The sequence below is a fragment of the Equus caballus genome, chromosome 3, assembly GCF_041296265.1.
Source record: "Equus caballus isolate H_3958 breed thoroughbred chromosome 3, TB-T2T, whole genome shotgun sequence".
Lineage (NCBI taxonomy): Eukaryota > Metazoa > Chordata > Mammalia > Perissodactyla > Equidae > Equus > Equus caballus.
In genome coordinates this window covers 18,656,780-18,673,412 of record NC_091686.1, presented here as the reverse complement: position 1 = coordinate 18,673,412, position 16,633 = coordinate 18,656,780, and the positions used below count along the sequence as shown (strand labels likewise).

Here is a 16,633-nt window from a genome sequence, read left to right as displayed (position 1 = left end):
TGGGCTTGAATCTTGTTGAAGGTATCTGGCCCCAGCATCACCATTTGAATAAATAAATCAACCTCCTAGGTGCCAGGCCTTTTGCAAACATTATTGCTTGACCTATGAAAGTTGGTATTATTATCCTCATCTCAAGAAAGTAGAAACTGAGGCCTGGAGAGATGCCCTGCCTGAGGCCACTACTTACTGATCTAGGGAACAGATCTGCCCAACTCTGTAGCTGGTTCTGCTGTACAGGCTGTGTTTCAGAAGATGTAGAGGCATCCAGGAACACGGACCAAGCTCCGTGTGTCCAGGGACGTGGTCTCACTTGGAACTGCACGTCCATCACGGGTCACCCCAGGTGCTGGTCTGTGGTCTAGGGGACTGTGGGCTTGAGGCTCCTGGTGGACTAGCAGGCAGGCGCGTGCTTAGGACCACTGCTGGCTCCGCAGACACTGCCTTGCTGTGCTGGGTAAATGGCCCACTTTCCATGCCCGCCCCCTAGGCTCGCCCTGCCCCACTCCCACTGCCTATTTAAGCAAGAGGCCCCGACTTCACTGGGCCCAGGCACCACCAGCTTCCGGAACTAGGAGAGCAGCACTGCAGGCCTTGCTCGCTCACTCGGGGATGAAAGGTCCTTCTGTTTCACCACTTCTTACCGGTGCGTTTTGAATGATGATGCTGAGCTGGGTTGTAGTGGGAACTGATTCTTCTCGCCCGGGAGTGTACCGAGGTGTGTACTGGCAGAGGGAGGCTCTGATTGAATTTCTCCAATTTCTAATCCCTGACTTGGTGCGATCTTATTTTCAAAGAGGGAGAAAGGCTGTAGTTTGTGAAAGGACAGAGGAGAGCATATTTCAAAACAAGGTCTGGCTCAGAATATCAATGCTCTGACATGTTTTTCCTTTCTCAAAAGAAAAGGTCCTGTAATTTCAAGGTTGAAGAGATTCCATTTCCCCTCAGGAACCCCTCCCTAAATAGTCAGTTCCTGTCATTTATTCTATTTTCAAAAACCACACAGGGGATTTTTCAGAAGAGTTTGGTAGGGGAGAGAGGCTGTGCAGCTGGTGGGGGACAGTTGGGGAACGCCTGAGGACAAAGACGCCCCCTTGACAAACTTCTCATTGAGAGATGAGGAGTGAGCTCCTCCCTACTCCGAGAGAGGGCAGGGGGGGGCTGAGAGTCCTATAGGCCGGATGGCTCAGGAGGGGCCTGCTTCCTTCACGTCCACTTCCAGATGCCTGCCAGCCTCTTGTCCAAGGTCAGCTTAGCCCAGCAAGAGGATGAGGGACAGAGATTCATGCAGGTCATCAGCCTACCAACAGTGAGGAGGCAGGCATCCCGGGTACAGGAGATAGGACCTCTCCTGGAGGCCAGGACAGCACGTCACCTTCTGACCTCCCAGCAGGCTGGGCTCCCCAGGCTATGGGTAGAGAGGGATACCTGCCAGGTGCCTAACTCAGAGGAAACAAGCCAGAGTGTCCACCAGGAAATAAGGGCCCCTAGGGGAACACAGGTCACCTTGTGTGGAGCGAGGACTGAGGGACTCTGTCTTCCTTTTTCCCACCCTGATCTGGCACCAGCAAGTACCCACACTCACTTGGTCCTGTGACCCCTAATGTTACCTGCGAGGGAGTATCTGAGGCTCAGAGGCTAAATGATTCACCCAAGACCATTCAGCTGACGCATCGCGGACCCAGGACTAGAACCCAGGCTCGAGTTTTTCAACGCTCCATTATCAGAAGAGAGCCAAGTGTTTGCCAAGTGAGGAGACACTCCTGCCAGCCCTTCTGCCACATCTTTGGCTTGGGGGCAGAGGGATTGGAACTTAAATTTTATATTCTTCTGAAACAGTTTGGGCTATGTGAGAAATAAATTTAAAGGACGGGCTGAACCAAAGGGACCCTGGGGAGTAACGGTTGCCTCGGGCTGCTGAGGTGGTTAGAGGACTTTGGGCCGGGCAGCAGAACTGGCTTGAGAAGGTGGAGGACCAAAGAGCGCCGAATGGGGCCGCGCTGGTCCTGGTCGAGGGCTCAACTTTCTGGGCCTGAGTCCAGGGAGTGAGGCCAGGAGCCAAGGACGAGGCTGGAAAGTCGGGAGGAGACTCGGGGCTGGAAGGCGGGACTGAGGAGCCAGGACAGCACCTGAGGCCAGGGGGCGCGGTCGGAGAGCTTCGTGAGGCCAGGAACCAGCGGGCCGGGGCCGGAGCGCCGAGGCCGGGCAGCGCCGCAGATCCAGGGGTCCAGGCCAGAAATGGGGGGCGGGGCCAGCACCTGAGGCCAGAGGCGGGGCTAGACTGGCGGGGCGGGGCCAGAGAGCGGGACCCCGCGTGAGAACCCTTCCGCGGCGCTAGTGTCTGGGGCAGCGGATCCTCCAACTGGGTCTGCAAGAGATGCGGGGAGCTGGTGGTATAGCGTCCTAAGGCTTCCGCTCACACGAGTGTCCCCCCAACCGTCCCCTCCAAAGATCCCCTTGTGTTCACAAAATGTCCCGGCTGAGTCTCCCCTCTGCCAGCCTGTTACCTTCCCCCTTTCTGCTGCTAAATCCCTCTAGTTCTGCCTCTCAGCACGACTTTGTCCCTCACCCCACTCATGTCCCAGTAGCCACTGTCCCTCGTCCCAGGCCTGGGCTGATCTCTCCCACCCCCAACCCCCCACCTCCGGTATCTTTGCGAGGCTGAGATTACGCGAAGCTCCTGGGGAGAGGTCTGATTGTTCTACCTTTGCCTGTCAGATCGAACCCAAGCCCCGCGGCTGCAGCTCTGAATTTGCCCCTCCTCGCCCCTCACCCCGCACATCCCCGGCCTAGCCTGGGTCCAGCTGTCCACGTGGAGGTCTCAGCCCTCCCATCTGCGGAGTCCTCTCGACCTGTCAACTCTCCTACCCCCGGGGCCTGTCCAGGTCTCTCACACAAACCTCCGCCCCCACCGCCTCTGGCTGCACTTTCTTCACTGGGACAACCGGGCCCACACCCTCTTCTTGGCGACCTGGAGGGTGTGGCGGTGACTCTGGCGCAGGTGGGGCCCCTTGGTCTTTGTACCTGGCTCACCTGTACTGGGCTGCTCGGTTGAGTTCCGGGCACCTCTGTGAATTGCTTATCTCCTTTCAGGTCCTTGACTCCACAGTGACGCCCCCTCTTCAGACAGAAGGACAAGAAGGTCCCAGCGGCCCATCCTCAGGTAAGACAGGGGCTCCTGGAACCAGGGGAGGGGGCGGGGCTCCAGGCCTCCCCTCGTAGCCTACTTATTAATGTTTTATATAAAGAGGTGCTGTGTGAGATTGTTTAAGAAAAGGTTCTCCTGTTTGGTTGAAAAGTTTGAAACACAGCTCTGGCGTAAGCAGTCTGGGGCAGGTGGTTTGGTCCTACTCTGAACCTGCCCGCATGTGGAGGACAATGCTAGCAGAGGGCGTGTGTCTGACACACGCAAATCTGTGGAGAAAATACAAACTCTTTCAGTATGTAGGAAAAGGATTGAAGTGACACTTAAATTAAGGAATACAGTTTAAACATACTGGAAAATGCAACCAGATATCATTACCCGCTAAACTATTAAAAAAAAAAATTAATGCTAAAACTCCGGGCTGGTAAGGAGGCTATGAAACAGGCACTCTCCAACAACTTTGGTGGAAAATGATTTGACAGTATGTACCAAAGCTTTAAGGCTTACCTCATAATTCTGCTCTTGAATCCATCCCAGAGAAATAATTCAAACTACTGGGCCATTCTCAAGAATAAAAGCAGAAACCAGCAACACAGTGACACCCCCCCCCCCCCCCCCGACAGTTGGAAACCTCAGTCCTGGAGCCAGGACAGCAAGACCATTATAAGAACCAGCTCCCTCCCAAATATTGGCGAATTAAATGTTTTCAGGGTTGCTGGGGAGGTCACCACGCTGGGAGTAGGGAGATTTGGGGGTCAAAGGTGATGGTTTCCGGATGGAAGAACAGAGGAGGAGGTGGAGGAGGCCAGCAGTCCACAGGGAGGGGGAAAGGTTATTGGGGTCTTCACTAAGGGCACCGTGGGGGTGGGTGACAAATGTAACCTTCAGGGGGCTGGAAAAAAGGAGTGAGGATCTTGTTTTGTGGGAATTGAGGGGCCAGGACAAGGGGGGTAATGTGGGGACTTTGTAACGCTTCCTCCAGAAACTTGTCTTGGAGGTTGAGGGGCTTGGTTCTGGACAGTGCTCATTTACAAATTTTGAATATGTTTGCATATCATTCGTATTCAGCCTTGATGAGAAAGGTAGTGAGGAAAGGGAAATTGGAGTCAGGTGACCTGGATGCGCCTATCAGGAACTGCCATTCACTTCTGTGAGTCTCAGTTTTCTCATCTGTAAATGGGGCCAACAGTACCCACTTGGGGTGGTTGTACAGTGTAGATGCACCACTGATGTGAAGAGCACATTCTGTGAGGTGTGTGCTGTGCAACATCTGCTCAGATGTCCCCGAGAGCTGGATCTGTTAGTACGGTCTTTCTGATGCTCATTTCTAGTCTCCCTCATGTCTGCCATGGACTGGATCATAGCTGTACCCCCACCACACAGGGAGAGAGAATGGAAGGTGGGGAGGAAATGAGTTTGAGGTCCTGAGCAGGCCTCAGGTGGCCCCAGATGAGCTGGGTTGCTGAAGTCACTCTGGCTCTACTCCAGGTCTGCACAGGGCAGGGCTGACACTTGTCAGTCAGTGATCAGGGTTTCCTATTATCTACCTACCATGTGCCCAACACATAGCTAGGGTCAAGTGATAGCATAAAATACAGAGTGTCTGCAAGGGGCCACAGGCCTCAGAGATGGGAAACAGAACCCGCATTCCCCGGGACTGGAGCTTGAAGTGGGAGGTGACACCTTACGCTCCACCCCTAGAGTTCCAAGCCTGCTAGTGTTGGCTATGTGGGCAGGGTCTGTGGTCCTACAGAGACACCCCATAGGGCCACACACATAAGGCCCTCCCTCCTTTTGTTTTGAGGGATGAAACTGGCCAACATTGCTCACGCCTCCTCTCTCTCAGTTCTGTTTCTAGCTTGGTAGAGCTGAAGGTGTAAGGGGCTAAGTCACCTTTCTGGTGTGCAGACTGCAAACATGCAGTAAATGCACAGACACCACCAGCTGTCAAGAGAGAAATGGTCTGTTTGAGCCAGGCCACAGGTCTTTAGTTATCCCTGGGGCCATAGAGTAGGGGACGGGCTGGGGTTTGGTGAAGAGACCATCATTGTGACTTCTGAACCCTGAACCCCGCTGCTGAGGCCTCACTCCTTCAGACAGATGAGGGCTACAAGGGAACAGCCCCAGCAAAGGCATGGAGGTCTAGAAGGGCGTGGTGGGGAAGTATGCAGGTCAGGGACCTCTGGGACTCCAGAAGTAGGAGGGGATGCAGAGTGATCAGGCTGCCGGGCCTAGCCTGCCCTCCCCTGCCAGATGCATCATCCTGGGGTCAGCAGAGGCCACTGAAGAGCTTAACAGGGGAGCAATGTGGTCCAATGTGTAGTTTAGAAAGATCCCACCAGCTGCCATGTGGACCAGTGTAGGGGAGACCAGTTGCAGGGAGACCAGGTGGTGGCTGCTGCAGTGTCCAGGTGGGAGAGGGCGAGGTCTGAACTGGGCATGGCTGTGGGAATGGATACAACGGGATAGGGAGGCAGAACTGTGGGCTGGTGACAGGAGGCCAGGTATGGAGGAAGCCCAGGACCCAGGGAATACTCAGGAGACAGCTGGTATTGGGGAAGTGGAGGAAGAGGAATGATGAACTTTTAGGGGAAGATAGAGAGTTTTCAATCAAATTCATGGGGTCAGAGATCAGGAGAGACACCTGGGATGGCCGTCACCTGGGAATAGATGACCTGCGAGGGATCATCTAAGACAGAAGAGGCAGGGGAAGGTCCAGCTAGGGGTAGGCAGGGGAGAAGGGGACCACAAAGGGCTCTGAGAAGGAGCAGTCCCAAGGGCTGGAAGGGAACAAGAAGGACAGTGGCCGGAGACCAAGGGGCAGAGAGCTGAGGGACAGATGAGGATCAAGCAGCTTAAGCCTCCTGTTGGGCCTATTTCTTAAAGCAAATCTGATTGAAACTGCACAGACTGTTTTCTCATTGGTGTTGACCTCTGTTCTGGAAATTTTCTTCCCAAAACGTTACCAGAAAGCCCAGTGAGACTGCCTGCCCACCTTCTGTCTAACAGTGGGGGTGGTACCAGTAGCGTCAAGCTGGGTGGCTGCCCAGATCCCCAGCCAGCCAGAGGGTCACTCAGCCCTCCCAGAGTGCAGGACAGACCCAGCCTGGACGCACTAGGCTCTCACTGCTCAGAGCAGAAGGATCACTCTAGCTTAGCTTGGTCTGCACGGTGTAGGTGGAGGCTAACCGGACATTCTAAGCATTTAAGTTAAACAAATCCAACCAGGGATAAACTGTAAGTGAATGCATCAGATCCTGCTCTCAGGCCCATTTTCCACAGCTGCTCCTCCCCCAGCATCTCCTCGAGGCCTGCAGTCTGGGATATGGGGGTCATTGTAGTCATCGAGGGCGCGGCTGGCAGACAGGACTTCCGGAGTGACTCCGCCTCCCTCGCGCCTACTCTCCGCTCTGACTCTACCTTACCTCCCTCCCTTGCTCCCTGCTTGCTCCACCCACCACCCACCACTTTCCTGTCTCCATACCCTCTAGGAAGATACCCCCACACTCAAATATACGCACCTAGAAAGCAAAGGCTCTGCCCCCAGAAATTCCCAGGGCCCTTGCTGTCAAATACCCTGAGCAGTCACGGTGCTGCATCTGACTCATAGGGAATGGATGCCAAGCGCCCTCAGCCTCCTAGCTGAACAGTTGCTGCCCCGCCCCTGCCCCTTCCCTTGATCAGCCCTGGCCTGCACCTGTCAACCATGAGCTCTTCCCTACTGGTCTTTGCTGTGGACAAATGACTAATTCACTGTCTTATGCAAATAAAGCTCTAAGTCCCTCCCCCCGGGCAGCAGACTCCAGCAGCCCCCATCCCTTCCCAGTTATACATTCTGGAGCAGACACTTCACAACCCTGCAGGCAGGTCATAGGCCTCCCCAGGCAAGGAGCCTGTGGTTCTGCCTGAGCTGGGGCATCCTCTCTCAGGGGGAGGAGCTCTCCTGGCTGGTTCTCTCAGAGCCAAGGGCTCCTGTGGTACTGTGTGCAGAGGGAGAACCTGGGTATAGCAGTGGCCTGGGGTCCAAGGTCTCTGAAAGGGCCCAGGAAAAGGGCCGCAGCCTTCAGTGGTGAGTGAGACCCAGCATCGGTCCAGAAATCTGGCCCTCAGGCCTGGCTGCCCAGGGGGGTTGGTGAGATGCTGATGCCTGATTATATTTACTCATTCGCACTGATTGGCTTTTTAATCTCTACATAAATTCTCCTCTAGGACTCAGTTTGTTAAATGTTCTTTGCATAGAAAACTTTAGGCTGAATGTGAAATGATTCTCTTCGGAAGAATTTTAGCAAGTCTGTTCTGTTTTAGGAAGGTTTGTTGTCTTCATCTGTGTTCTCTGGTGTGTTGAAATGCCTACACACTGCTCAGTCGGCCAATCCATTCCAGGAGAAAAGGCGGTACTTGAAATGCAGCTGAACGCTGGGTCTGCATAAATCCTACCATTTGTGTGGACTTGTATTTAAAGTTCTACTCCCACAGAAAGTATGTTGTCATTTCTTCTTAAGCAAATTATGTTCCAAGCCTTGTTCAGCTCATGAACCATTAACATCAGCCCTCGTGTCAGGGATGCAGGGACTTTGCTGGGACAAAAGCCTCAAGGGCAGAGCCTGAGAGAAGCGAGATTCCTCCTGTTCTCTGTCCCTAAGGAGGGTTTCTCCGGAGGGCAGAGGTGGCGCTGGCCAGCTGGGAGCATGCTGGGGGCTAGCACTCAGTCAGTCATGCAGCAGACCCACAGAGCTCACCTGAGACAGGTGATATGACCTGCTAGGGAGTTCTAGGATCTCCTGTTTATGGTTATTTGCGAGGCCCAGCTCAGGCACAGACCTCAGCACCTGGGCAGGCTCAAAGCACTTGAGGTAGGAGGCCCAGGCCAATCGAGATGCTCAGCTGTTGGCACACGGCCTCCGGATTTGGGCCTCGCTTAAGGATGTTGAAGCCTCCCCTCCAGAAATCACAACTGCCTGCTCCAGTCCTGCCCTGCAGCTGCCTTGTCAAAGCCCATATGAAGAAGACCCCGTGAACAGAGGGATCTGGGACCTGCTTTTCATCATGGAGGAAGCCCTTACCCCCCAGCCTCTCTCTCCCGACCCCGGGCTCAGCCTCTGTGGGAGCACAGGACCTGCAGGAGCCCTGTGGGCTTCAGCGTCCAGCAGACTCTAGGCAGGCAGATCTGGCTATGGGCAGGTTCTTGAGCATAATATGGGGTCCGTGGGAATGAGAGAAGATGCCGCTCAGGGTGGTTCAGGTATGGATTTAGGTGCCAGCCACCATCCAGCCTTCTTAATGGCCCCTTTTTCAGTCACCAACAGATGATTCTGGAATGGCAGGCAGTGGTGGGTAGGGCAGCCAGATCTTCAAACACAGCCCCCTCCTGTGATGGAGCCCACGCTTTCAGGGCAACTGCCCCATGTCACTGTAGCACAAGGTCCTAGACCCAGTGGTACTGCTATTTTAAACATTAGTTTGGTTCAGGCAGCCCTGGCACAATCATCTCCAACCTGACTTGAGATTTGCTTTCCAGTCACGCAAGACGTGGCTTCCTCTGGGCTTTCTCAGTTCTGACATGGAAATGCCGAGGCTGGCTGATTGAAGGAGTGCTACAGAGCTGCTTGCAGCCTGTTCCTATTCTCAGAAACCACATGATGCATTAATAGCTCCCGTGGAAAGTTTCTTTTTGAAAGTTTTATGGCCCCTTTGCCTGCACCTGGCTTCTGCAGAGGCCTGTGACTCGGACTCGCACACGCAGCCTGCAGCAGACAGTCCTGCCAGGAGACGGAGCCCCGACATCCCCTGCACCATCCTTGCCCCTTGTTTGGGAAAGCAGGGCACCTTCTTTGTCTAGCAACCAACCAATCAAGGAGGAAACTTTGAAGGCTCCAGCTGTATCTTAACAGCCTTTGCAGCAAGGAAATTAACAGTAGTAATAGTAATAAAAATAATATTAATAGAGATGTGGCAGGGCCTCCGCTAAGTGCTGCCCATGCATCATCTGTTGCATGACCCTGAGATATTGTTATGTGTGCCTGACAAATGAGGAAACTACGGCTCAGAAAGTCAGTTAAGCAACCAGAACCCGGCATGTTTGATACCAGAGATTATGCTCATACTGTGTGCACTGCTGTCTCCTGAGGGATGCTCACTGGGCACAAACCATAGGCACTAGGTCACACAAACCAACCTTCGAGGATTCAGGAGGGAGGGCCCTATTTGTCCAGTGGGCACGCCAGGGGGTACCACAGGTTTGCAGAGGAGGGGAACTGACAAGAATTGAGTTTTAGAAAGATCTTGTAGCTCGTATCTTTTAGATAGGATCCCTTAAGGTGGCAAGTGACAGAAACCCAACTCAAAGTGACTAGAGCAAAGAAAAGGGTAATTTGCTGACTCATTAATTAGAAAGTCTGGGAGTTGTGTTGGCTTCAGGCACAGGGAAATTGGAGCTAACAGATGTCACCAGGACTTGGCCTCTCTCCTTCCAGCCCTAACGTCTGTTTGCCTCTGAATTAGATTCACTCTCAAGGAAGGCTCCAGAGGCTTCAGACTCTTAGTGCTTCCATCTCAGAGGAAATGCAGACCTCTTTCCTGATGGGTCCAGTAATAGCTCCAAGGAGAGCTTGGGTCATATGACCGTTCTCCTTGGGGTCAGGAAGCTGTGGTGCCAATTGACCTAGGGTGGCCCACTGCCCTCCCCTTGGATTGGAGCAGGGCAGACAAAAGCATGTCTGCCACAACCAGAGAGGTGGAGCAGATGAGTGTTGGTGCCCAACACTCTATCAGGAGCTTCCAGGGGTGGTAGGGGCCCAGTGGTCAAACAGACACATGTGTGATTAGAGGGACAGTTGGTGAAGGGGTTTGCAGGGGAGGGCTTGGGAGGGCGTCAGGGAAAGGAGGCAGGTGCTTTGGATCTAGAAGGGTAAATAGGCATTTACCTGGCACAGCTGTGTCAGTGGGAGTCACCGCTACGGCACACGCGTTCATGCCAGACCTCAGACCCCAGACCCCAGTTCTGTGGCTTTCAGGGATTAGCCTGGGTTTGTCCAACCCGCATCACTCAGAAAGGCATCCTCTTCAGTCTCTCTTTTGTCCTCCCAGCGATGAGTTGACTCCAAGTTTCAGCAGCTCAGAGCTCACGTTGCCATGCCAACCCCTCCCCAGCAGGCATCCAGGCAGAAATGGGCCGGCCCAATCTCAGTGTTGCCAGCGGATGCAAGCATATTCGGGTATTGGATTGGAGTAATCCTCTCGGCCCTTCCTGCGGAAACCTGGGGCTTGGCCCAGCTCCTGTTAAGACGTGAACCCATGGACACCAAGAGGATAGGAGGAAGTCCCTCTGCTCCAGGACTCCCAGCCCTTCTACTGGGAAGAGAGGGCTCAACAGACATGAGGACCAGATGGAAGGGTCATCAAGGAGGGACAGGTCCCATCCTAGCCCCAACATGGGGCAATTCCTGACCCTCGTCAAATTCCCAGAATTTCCCCAAGGCTCCAACATCCCTCAAGATGGAACGGGCTTTCTCAGAGGGGCCAGGGCTTGCCTCAGCTAGCAAAACTAGTCTGGCTTCCTCACTTTCCTGCTGCAGGAGAAATTCAGAGTCAAAGTCAGCACCCACATAGGACCCTTTGAGCCTCTGTGCAGCAGGTCTTTTGTACAAGCTGGCACGCCTGGTCCATTTCCCAGGAAGATGAGAAGAGGAATGGCTGTCCTGGTGCCACTGTTATTTGGCATCCAGTAGCAGATGTCCTGTCCACTGCAGCTTGCCCACAAAGGTTTTTGGGGACCCACCTCCCCTATCTTCAACATGCAAACAGGACCAGGCCTAGCCAGCCCCTATTCCTGAAGATTCCCTCCCAGGGTGATGGCAGATCAGCTGGCCCTTAGCCCTCAGGATAGTGTATGGGGGAGAGACTTTGGTTTAGCTCAGGCCTCTGAGCAATCTGAGTCCCTCCCCATGCTGTAGTGGCTATAGGTCACAGGTTAGCAACTAGGTGTCTTGGTATTGACAGGTTACTTCAGATCATCAGTACCTACCAGGAGCACCTGTGGTGTGGAGCTGCTTACTATCAGTGTCCCACATCTGCCCAGGAGTGGCCAGGCCTGTGACCTACCTGGTCCTCCCCAGGACCTGACCCGCCACCTCTTCCTCTCCTGTCTGGACTTAGGGTCATCTGGGCTCCCAAACCTCCCTGGGTGAGTTCCCCTCCCACCTGGGTCAACCTGCGAAGTTCTCTGCTTCCTCTGTCTGGCCTGGCTCCATAGCCCAGTCTCCTTGTCACAATCAGGCCTAGTCCAGTCGTCACTGCAGGGAAAGGAACAAGTTAGTGAAGGCCAGCAGCCCCAGCCTAAACAGTATGGACAGCATTCTGAGGATCTGAAGGCACCGTGGGTCATTCAGGAGCCTGGAAGTTCAGTGGGTGGGCTCAGGCTGTCCCAGAACAGTACACAGAACAAGCTTGTCCCATCTTCAAAATCTGTCGAATCCACAGGCCAGAGAGAGCCAACAGGGCACATAGAGGCCAACATCAGGGGTCAGGTAGGACCTACAGGTTGGGGGCATGTAGGGAGGGAAACAGGCCAGCAATATGAGTGGGCTGGCCCCCTTTAATCCTCCTGGTAGCCCTGGGAGGTAGGTATTGCTATCCCTGTGTCACAGATGATGAGACAGAGGCTCAGCAAGCCTGACTCCAGTGCTAGGATTTCATTCAGTCAGCCTGATCCCTGAGCCCAAGCTGAGTGTTGAGCAATGCAGCTGGGGTTGAGGGGGGCGGGTGTGGGGTTTCTACTTCTGGGACAGAGAGGTTGACGCCAGGGAGCCCTCCCTGGGGGCACTGTGTAGCCCCCACACTGACTCCAGGGCTCAGGAGGGACCATGAGGATCTGAGAGAGTCTGGGATTCCAGCCCAGCTCTGGAGACCATGGTATTGGGACAGAGGGCATCCCAAGCAACACTTGAAGCCACACCAGGATTTGCGAAGGGGATAAATCCAGGGTGATTGTCGGCTTTAAACAGGAACCTGAAAGAGCAATCCAGCCTGCGGGGTTGTGTGGTGACAGCTCAGCACACATAGCCCTTGAGGGGCATGTCAGCCCTATCAGAGATGCCAATGGTGGACTCTGCTTGGCAAAGGTGCCAGCCCAGGACACGGAAGCAGAGAACAGGGGCATGGAGGAGAGGAAGGCGTTTCTCACTGGGAGACAGAGCCTGGGCCGGGCCGCCCACAATGTCCCACCAAGCCAAGGGGGCTCAGGCAAGAGAAAGGGCCCAGACGGGGTGTAGGCTGGGCACCTGTGTGTCCACATCCTGCCCTGCCACCCCTCCGAGGACTCTAGGGTTCTCTGAGAAGTTGCCAGCCTCCAATGTTTAACTCTCGCTCTCCTCTTTCATGGGGAAAGTGTAGATCAGACTAATTAATGTGTTGTTGTTTGTTTACCCTCCTTTCATTTCTCTGAGACAAAATAATTAACCACAGAGCTTTAGAAACGGGCTCCATTGGTGGCAATCCCTTCTGTGTCAACTGCGTCAGCAGCTTCTGTGCGTAGATGCAGGGACTGCACGCAGGAGCAGGTCAGGTGGGCAGCACCCGGAGGCTCCTGTCCAGGGCCGTACAGGAGGGGAGGCAGGAGAGGTCTCTGGACAAGGGGACCCCGGATAGCCATGAAGGGCTAAGACGGCAGGCAGGAAGGGCTGGGACGCTTGGGTCTGCCACATTCTAGAGGACTGCCCTGGTGGCCACCACTGCCTATTGGCCCCCTGGGCTAACAGCCACCTCAAACCCGTCGATGCCTGAATGAGGACCAAAAGCATTCCTGTGACCAGACCAGTGGAGGCAGAAAGATCAGGCCTGGCCACTTACTGCCACTGCAGGCAGGGCTGGGGAGTGAACTTGCCCAGAAGGGTTTCTGGGGCCACAGCAGGAGTGAGGACACAGGGCAGCTGAAGAGGGAGCCCTACCCACCCCTAGTAGCCCTGTCTCAGCTAATAGCAGATCCCAACCCTGATCGGCCAGTGGTGGGGACGAGCCACATAAGAGGACAGAAGGTTTGGGAATTTCTCTCAGGAAGCCTCTTATGAAGTCAAACACATTCACCTCTGACCCATATGGACAGACATCCGGTGGAATACAGGCCAGTTCAGCTTAGAGGGCAGCATGACATGAATAGAACAGATCCGCTCCTCCCAAATCCTTTCCCCATAACTGCCTTCACAGCCAGGGCCTGGCCAAGCCTGACTCCTGACTCAGTGTGACAGTGTTCCTCGGGGGTGGACAACCTCAGCTGCTCCCGCTTCCCAACCTCTCACCCTTGAGGCTGCAGCAGGGTCCGTTCATTCCTCAATCAGGCATTTCTTCATTTGTTCTTTCCCTCCACAAACACTCAGGGCCATGCCCTGGACTCAGCCACGCAACAGACACGGATCCTGATAGAGTTCCCAGCTCATTTGTGGGACCCAGATATTAGCCAGATCCAGTTCCTGGCAGGATGACAGCACAATATGGAGAGGATTTGCAACATCACAGGCAGCCCTGAGTGGGTCAAGGAACACTACCCCTTAGGAGGTGGCATCTCAGCTGGGCCCTGAAGGGGAAGGAGGAGCTGACAGACAAGGCAGGAGAGAAGTTTCAGACAGAGAGCCTGGCAGGTGCAAAGGCCTGGAGGTCAGACAGCAGTGCGCGGCTGAGGTGCTAGAGGAGCTGGGAGCAGGGGCTGGGCGAAGAAAGAGGATGGTGGAGGCAAGAGCACAAAGGGCCCCTAGATGGAGATAGGGAGACTGGACTTTGTCCCCCAAGACAATGGGACCACCAAAGGAAGAATACAATCAGATTGTTTAGGAAGCTCCTGACCACCGTGCAGACTGTGGGTTTGGGGCCTGTGGCTTGAGACTGAGGACAGGCGGACAGTGATGGGGTAGGGCTGGTGCTTAGGCAAAGATGGTGCTGGCTGGGCTGGTGACCTTGGGCCACAGAGATGAGGAGGAAAGGGCCAAGGGAGACTTGGAAAGGGGGCTGCCCTGTGATGTTGGGACCCCCTACCCTTCGCACCTTGGTGCCAACCAGGGGCTGCTGGCAGCTGGGGAGGCTTGGGAGCCCCCATCTCACCCTCCCTCCCCACAGGGACAGGACCTGCAGGCTCTTCCTCTGGACCCAGTTGGTCCAGGCAGTTCTGTGTCCTCTTCTGTAGCTCTCACTCCGGCCAGTCTGAAGCCAGCGGCTCCACACAATGACGTGTGCCTGTACATGTACACACTGTGTGCCAAAAGCAGCCAAACCCATCAGCCTGTGTGGGAGCAAGAGGGCTGTCACCCCAACTCCAGGTTAAATTCAAATGAAAGTGCTGGAATTTTAAAGAAACAACAAATGAGTATGTCAGATGGCAGGCATGGGAGGACTCTGGACAGCCACCAGCCCCTCTGAGCACTGAGCCATGAGCACTGGGCCACAGAGGTGACAGAACAAGTACTCCAATTTCAGTTACTGTCATTATACAATTGGTCTCAGGACCCTAGCCCAGCAGCCCGGCCTGACTTCACAGGGCCCCTGAAGCAGCTGACCTCAGGGTCAAGGCCATTAGGGTTGGGACACCCCCCACCGAGGGCCTAGCCGTCAGAGACAGGACTTGGGCTGGGTGTGAGGGAGGTGGTGAAAGCCACTGGCTGCGTCTGGGGCTCCAGGGCAGGATGTCAGGGAGAAGGGGACACTGTGGACGGCCCTCTGGCCTCACCAACCACCATCCTTGCCAGTGAGGCTCATTGCTCACCCTGGAGTGAGGGGCCCTGCCCCAAGCAGGACTAGAGAGCCAGGCAAAGCCACACGGTCCTGCTGCTCTCAGGCAGAGGTCACGTTTCCCGGATTTAACCAAGGCCCAGCGCAGAGCTGTCTGCGAAGGAGCCATTTCCTACGGCTCCTGGTCAGGCTCCTGGTCCGAGGGCTGTGGTCTGAGTAGACACACCTGCTTCTCCGAACTATAACTTTCCAGTGTTTGCTTCAAAGCGATTTCCCCTGAAAAAAGTAAAATCTTTGTGAAAGGTGCATTCTCCAGAACCAGACACAGCCACCAGCTTAGGTTCATCTGCAGACTTTAAGCTCTGGTCCAGGGTGAGCACCCTGCCCATACCACATCAGCCCAGAGATGGTGGCCGCGGAAGTGCGCTTGGGTGACTGACATGCATCATGGAAACTACCCCTCACACCATGGGCCCGGAGGCAGCACAGATCGACCTCCATTCACGCACCCACTCCCTGAGCTCCTGCTGGTGCAGCCCGGGACCCACAGCACCCTCACCGCAGCCCCTTCTTTCAAGAAGCTCTTGGTCTGCTGGGGAGGTCGTCGTGTCCCATGAGAATTTATGATCTAGAACTGCAGAGACCAGGCCATGCACAAGGGGAATGGGAGCCCCCACCGGAGAGTCTTAGCCACCCGGCAAGGGGAGGCAAAACAGCCTCTCTGAGGAGGTGATTTCTAAGCTAAGTCTTAGAAGAGAAGGGGTAAGCTAGACGAGGGGCAGACGTGGGAAACAGCAGGGCATGGACAGGAATCCACAGCCTGGGGAGTGGGAAGTGAGCACAAAAGGAGATGTGGCTGCAGGTACTGGCAGGCCCCGCTAGGAGACGGGCCTCCCAATAAGGACCAAGCGAGGCTTCAGCCGGGTTGAGGCATCTGTGACACTGATTAGACAGAGACTGTCTAGCCATCGTGTGGAGGATGGTCTGATGGAGAGGAGACCAACAAAGTGAGTGAGTGCAGGGGCTCCAGGGGGCTTGCATGGGTAGAAGACAATGGGAAGTGGGAACTGAAGGAGAGCAGAGCCCAGATGACACTCAGGTCCTGGCTGAGATGACCAGGGAGGCAGGAGGAAGAGAGGGTGTGGGCCCAGGATGGATGGCAATGTAGACACAGACCCCTCGTGGTGCCAGGGCAGGAGCAGGGCTGCATCTGTGAGACAGCAGGAAATGAATCCGCCAGCTGATCTGGTAATGAAAACTCTGGGTTATGCTTACACAAGCTTCACCACAGAATGATCATCTGCGGGTCCCTGGAGGCAGGGTAAACACTCCACACTCTTGTCTTTCATTGATTCTACATTCAGCGCAAGAAGTGCACCTGTGTCCTCTCCTAGGCGGGGCCCTGGCGCCTGCTCTGAGACCCACTGTGGCTCCCAGACGGGCTGGGACAAGGACCTGGAGTGGACTCATTCTGGCAGCTGTGGGCCTCGGCTGGGCTCTAGGGCTTCACCTCAGGGGCTTAGGGGAGAAGATTGGGCCAAACCCTCAAAGCCCCAGGGAGCTTCTCCAAAAGTCTCAGGGATCATCAGAGTCCCTGTAACTGGGTACCCTTGATCATTCTGGAAGTTGGTAAGGCCCACGCTGTGCCTGGATCCTCATCAGATAGGGATTTCTGCCCCAGGGATGGGAGTAGGGGGTCGCTGAGGGTGGGACCTCAGAGGTGGTCTGATGCTGCAGGCTGGGGCACAGCAACAGCCTCGTTGTTGGAGGGCCTTCCTC

The 16,633-nt window shown here is 55.0% G+C and overlaps 1 protein-coding gene across 2 annotated transcripts in view; it reads left to right on the top strand.

Annotated features, from left to right (window-relative positions):
* SMPD3 (sphingomyelin phosphodiesterase 3) overlaps positions 1 to 16,633 on the top strand; it is an 85,366-nt gene that overhangs the window by 53,562 nt on the left and 15,171 nt on the right. The window contains exons 1-2 of one of the 2 annotated variants that reach the window (XM_070263053.1): positions 511 to 643; positions 3,091 to 3,160. The gene's annotated coding sequence lies outside the window, so the exon portion shown is untranslated. Of the gene's footprint in view, positions 1 to 510; positions 644 to 3,090; positions 3,161 to 16,633 lie in introns of those variants that run through there. The other variant, XM_070263052.1, reaches the window with a different exon arrangement.